Source organism: Gorilla gorilla, chromosome 4 (genome assembly GCF_029281585.2).
Source record: "Gorilla gorilla gorilla isolate KB3781 chromosome 4, NHGRI_mGorGor1-v2.1_pri, whole genome shotgun sequence".
Lineage (NCBI taxonomy): Eukaryota > Metazoa > Chordata > Mammalia > Primates > Hominidae > Gorilla > Gorilla gorilla.
In genome coordinates this window covers 161,514,695-161,524,258 of record NC_073228.2, presented here as the reverse complement: position 1 = coordinate 161,524,258, position 9,564 = coordinate 161,514,695, and positions in this window count along the sequence as shown.

Below are 9,564 nucleotides of genomic sequence, written 5' to 3'. Positions count from 1 at the left end.
CCCACTCTGTCTTAGGAGAGGCTCTAATTGTTCTAAGTTGGGCCTCTGACCCAATCCCATTCTTTATCTGGGTACCCCACCACTTGCCCAAAGTCGTCCAATCAGTGCTGCAGTCTATTTCCTTTGGGATGGGAGTCTCCTCAGTATCATGCCTTCAGGGTTCACCAGAAAGGTGTTACTAGACCCTACCACATACCCAAAGTTAGCCTTTGGGTTGGGGTTTTCCACAGTATAGTCCATTCTGTGTCAACAGAAAGATGTTACAGGACCCCACCACTTACCCAGGGTTTCCGCACTAAATTCCCATCTGGGTCACCAGAAAGATGTTACAGGAAAGGGGTCCAGATCCAGACCCCAAAAGAGGGTTCTTGGATCTCCCACAAGAAAGAATTCAGGGCGAGTCCCTAAAGTGAAAGCAAGTTTATTAAGAAAGTAAAGGAATAAAATAATGGCTACTCCATAGACAGCGCAGCCCCAAGGGCTGCTGGTTGCCCATTTTTATGGTTATTTCCTTTTTAGACCATATAGGGTAACTTCCTGACATTGCCATGAAATCTGTAAACTGTCATGGTGTGTCCAGAATTGGTGGGTTCTTGGTCTCACTGACTTCAAGAATGAAGCCACGAACCCTCGTGGTGAGTGTTACAGTTCTTAAAGGCGGCGTGTCCGGAGTTTGTTCCTTCTGATGTTCAGATGTGTTCGGAGTTTCTTCCTTCTGGTGGGTTCGTGGTCTCGCTGGCTCAGGAGTGAAGCTGCAGACCTTCGCAGTGAATGTTATAGCTCTTAAGGCGGCGCGTCTGGAGTTGTTCATTCCTCCCGGTGGGCTTGTGGTCTCACTGGCTTCAGGAGTGAAGCTGCAGACCTTCGCGGTGAGTGTTACAGCTCATAAAGGCAGTGTGGACCCAAAGAGTGAGCAGTAGCAAGATTTATTGGAAAGAGCGAAAAAACAAAGCTCCCACACTGTTGAAGGGGACCCCAGCGTGTTGCCACTGCTGGCTCTGGCAGCCTGCTTTTACTCTCTTATCTGGCCCCACCCACATCCTGCTGATTGGTAGAGCTGAGTGGTCTGTTTTGACAGGGCGCTGATTGGTGCGTTTACAATCCTTGAGCTAGACACAAAGGTTCTCCACGTCCCTACCAGATTAGCTAGATACAGAGTGTCAACTGGTGCATTCACAAACCCTGAGCTAGACGCAGGGTGCTGATTGGTGTGTTTACAAACCTTGAGCTAGATACAGAGTGCCAATTGGTGTATTTACAATCCCTGAGCTAGACATAAAGGTTCTCCAAGTCCCCACCAGACTCAGGAGCCCAGCTGGCTTCACCCAGTGGATGCTGCACTGGGGCTGCAGGTGGAGCTGCCTGCCAGTTCTGCGTGGTGCGCCTGCACTCCTCAGCCCTTGGGTGGTGGATGGGACTGGGCGCTGTGGAGCAGGGGGCGGCACTCATCGGGGAGGCTGGGGCCGCACAGGAGCCTACGGAGTGGGTGGGAGCCTCAGGCATGGTGGGCTGCAGGTCCTGAGCCCTGCCCTGCAGGAAGGCAGCTAAGGCCCGGGGAGAAATCGACCGCAGCGCCAGTGGGCTGGCACTGCTCGGTGACCCAGTACACCCTCCACAGCCGCTGGCCTGGGTGCTAAGCCCCTCATTGCCCAGGGCCGGCAGGGCCGGCCGGCTGCTCCGAGTACGGGACCTGCCAAGCCCACGCCCACCCGGAACTCCAGCTGGCCCACAAGCGCCGCGCGCAGCCCCGGTTCCCGCTTGTGCCTCTCCCTCCACACCTCCCTGCAAGCTGAGGGAGCCGGCTCCGGTCTTGGCCAGCCCAGAAAGGGGCTCCCACAGTGCAGCGGTGGGCTAAAGGGCTCCTCAAGTGCCGCCAAAGTGGGAGCCCAGGCAGAGGAGGCGCCGAGAGCGAACGAGGGCTGTGAGGACTGCCAGCACGCTATCACCTCTCAATGGCACTGGTGGGAATGTAGCAGTGAGGATGACAAGAGGTCTCTGGTTGCCATCTTGGTTTTGGTGGGTTTTAGCTGGCTTCTTTATTGCAATCCGTTTTGTCAGCAAGGTCTTTATGACCTGTATTTTGTGCCAGCCCCCTATCTCATCCTGTGACTTAGAATACCTTAACCATCTGAGAGTGCAGCCCAGTAGGTTTCAGCCTCATTTTACCCAGCACCTACTCGAGATGGAGTTGCTCTGGTTCACACACCTCTGACAGCTTGATTTATTTGTCTGCCTCTTTTATTAGCTTTTGCTCATGCACACAGTTGACTCTCCCATTTAAACCTTAGTACCGTGGTTCTCAAAGCGGGGTATGGGGATGGACACTCTTAGAGAGTCGGCTAGGTTAAAACTATTTTCATAATAATCCTAATGCAATATTTGCTCTTTTCACTTCGTTCTCTTGTGAGTGTAATGTGGGGGAAAAATACCGTCTTTTTCCCCCATAAAAATGTGTTACCACATAGTGGTTTTATTATTGTTTTAAATTAGTTGATAGCTATTTTTAAAATTTCAGTTTTTATTTATAACATAGTAAATATTGATAGACAAAATCCAAATGAACAAAAGCTCTTTGGGGATCTTCAGTAGTTTTTATGGATATAAAGAGTTTTTGAGATTAAAAAAAAGTTTGAAAATCATTGCCCTTGTCTGTCTGCCAGGTATAAGAACTCCTGTTGACCACATTCAATATCACAGGATTAGACAATGAATTGGAGTTGGTCTTCTTTGAGTGATAACTTGTCTTGACTGCAAAAATCATCTACGTCAAGATAAACTATAGCTTTTGGCCAGAATGTCATTTAGAAATGCAGCAAATGTTAATACAAGATTTCTTTTTGTTTTTCTTGGTGATGTTTAATGGAAACAAACACAATCCTAGTAAAAGGAGAAGCATAAACATGGAAAGGATTTGGAAGAGTGTCTAGCATAAGAGTAAGCCCTTAACACAGGTAGTGATTATTACTATTTTATTATTACCCTATCACAGTCGCTATTCATTTATTTATTCAACAAGTATTTATTGAGTACTACATGCCAGGCTCAATGGTCTGCATTGCGGATTCAGTGATGGGCAAAACACAAACAGTTCTGCCTTCAAGGACTTTATAGTCAAGTGGGAGAGGCAGTGGAATCAACACATTAAAAATTCTAATTACAAATTGTGTTAAGCAAACGAAGTGACAGAGGTATAAGTAGACCAAGATTTGATCTGATTTTCAGAGTCAGTAAAAGCTTCTCTGAAGAAGTCCCAGTTGAGCTGCACTGAAAAATGTGTAGGAGGAATTAAGGAGACAAAGGAAAGAGTAACACGCTGAGCATGTTTAAAGACCCTTCAGTAGAAAGAGAATGAAGATGGGGCCAATGTGGCTGAAACCTAAAGACTCAGGGTTAGAGTGGTAACTGTTTAATGGCAAAAACCACAATTATGTTTGCACCAACCTAGCAGTAGTAGTAGTAGTAGTAGTAGTAGTAGTAGTAGTAGTAGGTTAGATCCCAAGCCATTTGGGGATTTTAAGGGTTTGCCAAGGATTTTAGACTTTTCTCACGTATCAGTGGGCAGCCATGGAAAGAAAGCTTTAGGAAAAGTGTGACAACCTTAGATTTGTATTTTCAAAAGATAGCTGGAGTGTGGTGGGGCAAGGCTGACAAACAGGGAGATTATTTACAGGGCCTCGGCAGTATCCAGGTGAATGATGGTGGGAGCCTGGAACAGGGTAATGGCAGTGGAGACCCAAAGGAGTGGATGACAGCCTAAGACAGCCTGAGATATGGCCTCATGGGAAGGGAAAGACCTGACCGTCCCCCAGCCCGACACCCGTAGTGTCTGTGCTGAGGAGGATTAGTATAAGAGGAAGGCCTGTGTCTCTTGCATGTCCCTGGGAACGGAATGTCTCGGTGTAAAACCCGATCGTACATTCGTTCTATTCTGAGATAGGAGAAAACCGCCCTATGGCTGGAGGCGAGATATGCTGGCGGCAATTCTGCTCTGTTACTCTTTGCTACACTGAGATGTTTGGGTGGAGAGAAGCATAAATCTGGCCTAGGTGCACATCCAGGCATAGTACCTTCCCTTGAACTTATTTGTGACACAGATTCCTTTGCTCATATGTTTTCCTGCTGACCTTCTCCCCACTATCACCCTGTTCTCCTGCCGCATTCCCCTTGCCAAGATAGTGAAAATAGTAATCAATAAATACTGAGGAAACTCAGAGACCAGTGCTGGTGTGGGTCCTCCGTATGCTGAGCGCCGGACCCCTAGGCCACTGTTCTTTCTCTGTACTTCGTCTCTGTGTCTTATTTCTTTTCTCAGTCTCTCGTTCCACCTCATGAGATATACCTACAGGTGTGGAGGGGCTGGCCCCCTTCACCTGGGCAACATAGGGAGACTCCTTCTCTACAAAAAGTTAAAAAAAAATAGCCCAGAGTGGTGGTGCACACCTGTAGTCCCAGCTACTTGGGAGACTGAGGTGGGAAGACTCACTTGAGCCCAAGGAGGTTGAAGCTGCAGTAAGCTATGATGGCATCACTGCACTGCATCCTTGGCAACAGGTTCTCACTCTGTTGCCAAGGACACAGTGCAGTGGTGCCTCAATAAATAAATAAAAATAGGAAAAAAAAAGTCCTAGGAATCCATTACCCTCCACCTCTGAATTGTGGCCCAGTAGCACCTAGGAAGGAGCTTGGGATGAATATTGAGAGGTGTGGATTCTCATCCTGACTCATCCACCACTTGGCCTTTTTTTTTTTTTTTTTAGACGGAGTTTCACTCTTGTTGCCCAGGCTGGAGTGCAATGTCGCGATCACAGCTCACTGCAACTTCTACCTCCCAGGTTCAAGTGATTCTCCTGCCTCAGCCTCCCGAGTAGCTGGGATTAGAGGCATGCGCCACCATTCCTGGCTAATTTTACATTTTTTAATAGAGATGGGGTTTCTCCATGTTGGTCAGGCTGGTCTCGAACTCCCGACCTCAAGTGATCCACTTGCCTCGGCCTCCCAAGGTGCTGGGATTACAGGCATGAGCCACCACGCCCGGCTCCACCACTTGGCTTTGACTTTCGGCAGACCCTGGAATTTTTCTGAAATTCTGCCTGCTCTGTAAAATGGGAATCACAATGCCATCTGTGCATAGGAATGCACCCCACAGACCTCTAATTACAGAAAGCAAAATTGACTACGGGCTCCCAACTGTTGCACTGTGAAATCCATCATCATGTTTATACTGAGACCAGATTTCCTTCAAGCTTTTTCTAGCTAGTTCCTGGGTATATAAGGGATACTAAGGCAAACCCATTTCTGGGAGACATGCTAGACCTGCCCTTGGCCAAACATTTGTAATGACTTTTCCTGAAGAAAAAAAAAAAAAGGATGTTTATTGACTGAGCTGGGCAATGCCAGGCTGGTGGCTTCTTTTTTTCTGTTTCTGTTTTTTGTTTTTTGTTTTTTATTTTTTTAAAGATAGGACCTCACTCTGTTACCTAGACTGGAGTGCAGTGGTGCAGTCACGGCTGCCACCTTAGCCTCCCAAGTAGCCGGGACTACAAGCATGTGCCACCAAACTTGGCTAATTTTTTTTTTTTTTTTGAGTGACAAGAGCGAAACTCTATCTCAAATAAATAAATACATAAAAATAAAGTTTTGCACGTAATTTATGAAGCCCATAAAGGGCATCTTAAGGGCCTATACTCTTAGAACATTTCTGGAAGGACACACAGAAATGGTTATTGCTGTGGCCCTGGAGAGGAGGAGGGGAAATTTCCTTTATTGAATACCCTTTAAATGGAATTTTATATATAGTGCTTGTATTACGATTTTAAAGTTTTAAAAACTTGTTAGTTATTTTAAAGGAACTGCTGTTCTAACACTTTGGAGTGATCACAAACTCACATACCTTCAGGGGCCAGGGAGATTAAGTGCACTTGGGTTTAGGGAGATGGCAGTGGTGGGAGCTGCAGCTAACTGCAGCTTCCATACCACACCCAAAGTACTTTAATTCAATACCATGAGAAGCATAGTGTTTGATCAAACCAATGCCCTGCTATTGGTCCCAGGAAGACTATTAATTAGTGACCTCTGCTTAGAGTGATAGTGACAGGTTTTATCTGAAAACCTTTCAGAGGAGTCAATGATTCCTTAGTGAAGTATGCAGAATCTCTAAAGCAATGAGGGGTTGGGGGGACCACCATGGAAATTACCTGAGAGCTCCAGAGAACATGGCTGGTTCTGCATAATGCAATTTGCAAAGAAAGGGTTATCCATCCAAGCCTCTGTTTTCCTGACGTGTCCAACCCCTGCCTGGTGGAAACTCCTAGTCTGATGGGAGATGGACAGAGTCTAGTCTTGGAAGGCAGAGCTCATGTCAGGGCAGGCCCTGAAAGGTCTGAGCTGAGTTTCCTCAGGTAGAAATGAGGGGAAATCTATATTCCTTTCAGGGTGAACAGTAGAATCAAAAGTTCTGAGGTGGGCCAGGCATAGTGGCTCACACCTGTATTCCCAGCACTTTGGGAGGCCCAGGCAGGAGGATCACTTGAGGCCAGGAGTTCAAGACCAGCCTGGGCAACACAGTGAGACCCCTGTCTCTACAAGAAGTAAAAAAAATTAGTGGGGCATGGTGGCACATGCCTATAGTCCTACTTAAGAGGCTGAGGTAGGAGAATCACTTGAGGCCAAGACTTCAAGACTGTGGTGAGCTATGATCATGCCACTGTACTCCAGCCTGGGCAATGAGAGGAAGAGGAGGGGAGGGAAGGGTGGGGGGAAGTGAGGAGGGGAGAGGAGGAGGGAGGGGTGGGGGGAAAGAAAGGAGGGAAGAAAAATGGAAGAAAGGAAGAACAAAAGGAAGAAAGGAAGGGAGGGAGGGAGGAAGGGAGGAAGAAAGTGAGTTCCAAGGTGGAAAATCAAGGGGCCTGTTTGGAGAAGTGAGAGAATTCATGCATGGGATCTGGCTCATGGGAAGAAGTATGGGAAATCAGGTTGAAAAGGCAGGTTCCAGGGAATCAGGCCCTCCCAGCCCTCTAATATGACAAAGTTAAGGAAGAATTCTTCCTGGTGACCATTTCATTCTTGTGGAACGAGTGCACTCAGCCCCCCAGAAGTAACTGTGGAGGGCTTGGTTGGAACCCCAGTGACCAACCATTGCTCCTGACCAGGTTCCCAACAGGCACATGCTGGCTTGGGATGCTCCAAGGCCCCCTGGAGGATATGGATCTATCTCAACCCAATTTCCTCCTCCTAGGGGATTAACTGAACATGAGGGAAGAGAGCAGATCAATGCTCAGAAAGGGAATGTATGTTGCTCAGGGTCTCAGAGGAAACTGAGGAGTCATACAAGCTGAACTCCCACCTCTAGATTCTTATTCCAAGGCTCACTCCCCAGCACCAGGCTGCCTCTTGAAGTGTATGTGTCAACTCCAGGTACAACGCAACAATTACAATTCCCAACAGAACCCCCTTCCGATTCACCTACAAGATGCTAGGCCTTGGGCTAGGTTCTTGTCAAGCTAACTGGGTTCTCAGAACAAGCCTATAAGATAGGTACTACAATTATTCCCAGTTTCCAGATGAGGAAGGTGAAGCTCCAAGGGGCAAAATGACATTCTTCTGCAAGGCAGAGCTGAGATTCCAAATCAGAGCCATTTGACTGCAAAGATCATGCACATCAGATAAAAGAAACCTCACTGAAGCAGAGAGGGACACACACAGCCTTCCAGGCTTGGGAACAGCATTTCCAGATGCCAAAGGACTGCACAGAGAAAATACTATGCAAACCAGATTCTCCCCATAAAGCCCAGAGGAGGCATCCTGCCTTCAGCCAGAGGCACCAGACTCCCGCAGCTGATTCCTGTTTCATCTGATTCCTGTTCTTCCTACTCCCCTCTCCACCACCCCAAGACTATTCAAATATAAGCTTTGGCTGGGTGCAGTTGTTGACACCTGTAATCCCAGTACTTTGGGAGGCTGAGGCGGGCAGGTCACCTGAGGTCAGGAGTTCAAGACCGGCCTGGCCAACATGGTGAAACCCTGTCTCTACACAAATACAAAAAAAAAAAAAAAAAAAAAGCTGGGCATGATGATGGGTACCTGTAATCCCAGCTATTGGGAGGCTGAGGCAGGAGAATCGCTTGAACCCAGGAGGTGGAGGTTGCAGTGAGCTGAGGATCGTGCCTTCATGAAAGCAGAGGATTTGAGTCCATTTTGTTCACTAATGATTTCTAGCCCCTACAAGAGTGCCTGGTATGTATAAGGAGCTATTAATAAATAAACATGTGTTGGATGATGTGGAAGGTGAATGTTTTTTAACTATAGGGAGTTTTTGTTTGTTTGTTTTTTGAGATAGGGTTTCCGCTCTCTCATCCAGGTTGAAGTGCAGTGGTGTGATCTTGGCTCACTGCAGCTTTGACCTTCTGGGCTCAAGTAATCCTCCCACTTCAGCTTCCCGAGTAGCTGGGAGTACAGGCACGCGCCACCACACCAGGCTGATTTTTCATTTTATTTTTTATTTTTTGTAGAGACAGGGTCTCACTACGTTGCCCAGGTTGGTCCCAAACTCCTGGCCTCAAGTGATCCTCCTACCTGGACCTCCCAAAGTGCTTGGATTACAGGCATGAACCACTGCGCCTGGCCAAACTTAAGACTATTGCACAAAGCTCCTATAAAGGGGTACTTCCATTAGCTGGGAGACCCAACTTGAATGACAGGGGCTTGGTGACAGAAGCTTTGAAAATGCTCCTGGATGAGCAGACTGGATAAGGAATACCACTGGGAATCACTTTGTAAAGTGATTAGTCAAGTTAAACTCTCCCTGAGTGATCATTTTGATAAGCCTGGACTTTATTGCTTTGCTCAGAGCAGGATTTGTTTCCTTCCACTCAGCAGACATTCATGAAGCATTATGTGTACAAAGCTCTGTGCCCCATCTCAGGATCTGAGAAATGGAAGGAAGTGCAGAAACCACCCACCAGCCCCACCATTCCTGAAGAGCAAGTGGGAGAGCTGAAACCCAGAGAGACGTTACTGAGGGAGGCAGGAGGTCCCAGTCCAAGGCCTGCCCCTGGCTCTGTCCCCTCGGCCCTCATAGGTCTGCAGACTTTCAAAGTCAGCAGCTGGACCAGGCCCAGAATTTTAATAGGCAGAGTAACACTTCTGACTTAACAAAGGGCTGGGCTGGAAAGTGTTCCCTGCTAGGGGTCTCCAGGAATTAAATGACTTTGGTGGCCATGCACGGTGGCTCATGCCTGTAATACCAGCACTTTGGAAGGTCAAGAAGGGAGGATCACGTGAGGTCAGGAGTTCGAGATCAGCTTGGCCAACATGGCGAAAACCCTTCTCTACCAAAAATACAAAAGTTAGCCAGGTGTGGAGGCACATGCCTTTAATCCTAGCTACTCAGGAAGCTGAGGCATGAAAATCACTCGAACCTGGAAGGCGGAGGTTGCAGTGAGCCGAGATTGCGCCACTGCATTCCAGCCTAGGCGATAGAGACTCCACCTCAAAAAAAAAAAAAAAAAAAGAAAAAGAAAAAGAAAAAAATGCCATGTAGGAAATGACATACAGATAAGCCTTGAA